This window comes from Cyprinodon variegatus, unplaced genomic scaffold, assembly GCF_000732505.1.
Source record: "Cyprinodon variegatus isolate N-32 unplaced genomic scaffold, C_variegatus-1.0 Scaffold954, whole genome shotgun sequence".
In the NCBI taxonomy this organism is placed as follows: Eukaryota; Metazoa; Chordata; class Actinopteri; order Cyprinodontiformes; family Cyprinodontidae; genus Cyprinodon; species Cyprinodon variegatus.
Window position 1 is genome coordinate 313286 of NW_015151407.1, and position 798 is coordinate 314083.

The window sequence follows — 798 nt, forward strand, 5'->3', positions numbered from 1 at the left end:
AGATTACAAAAGATAATTCAAGTTCTTCCTGTTGCATTTGAAGGGGATGTGGTTAAAAATGAAGCAAATACTGATTTTCCTAGATAAGAAGAGTTGCAGGGAAAGTATATAAAAGGGTCAGCTTAAAAACTTTTGCACAGCTAGAATCAGTCTGGCACCATTTGCTGACACCATGTTTGGCTTCAATAAATTTCACCTTTTTGTTGTTCTGATATTCTTCCGGAAAACAGGTAAGAACAATACAGGAATGTTTTATTCTTAAATAAAAAAATCACTGACCTACTGTATTTTTACTCACATTTTTAGTTTACGGATTTTACATCATAAATGGAGAAAAGGCCCCTGCAAACTCAATGCAGTACATGGTCTCAGTCCAAAACGCTGGGCACCATGTGTGCGGAGGCTTTTTGATCAGTGAGGACTTTGTAGTCACTGCTGCACACTGCAGTACACCGTAAGTCTATGTTTTAATTCTGTTTATTTGTTGCTGATATAGTGTATCAATAATCTCCTTATCCTAATTAATTTCAGCAAACCTGATGTGGTTGTTTTGGGAAGTCATGATCTCAAGAGTTCAAACATAGAGAAAATAAATATTGAATACACATGCAAACACCCAGATTACCGCGATATAGGGTATGGCAATGACATCATGCTTCTCAAGGTAAGTATATTTTAACCTATATATTTATATTATATAAGTATTTTATATTAAAGCTACAGTGTGTAATAATTTCAGGGATATACAGTCAGAAATGTAATATATTATACATAACTATGTTATTTATCATCATCTAC

General features: G+C 33.7%; 1 long non-coding RNA gene across 1 annotated transcript; it reads left to right on the forward strand.

Moving 5' to 3' along the window:
• The first annotated feature begins 99 nt into the window (after nucleotides 1-99).
• On the forward strand, nucleotides 100-664 carry LOC107100280. The gene is made up of 3 exons (XR_001481993.1): nucleotides 100-230; nucleotides 307-454; nucleotides 532-664. It is a non-coding gene; the product is annotated as an uncharacterized LOC107100280 (long non-coding RNA).
• The last annotated feature ends 134 nt before the right edge of the window (nucleotides 665-798 follow it).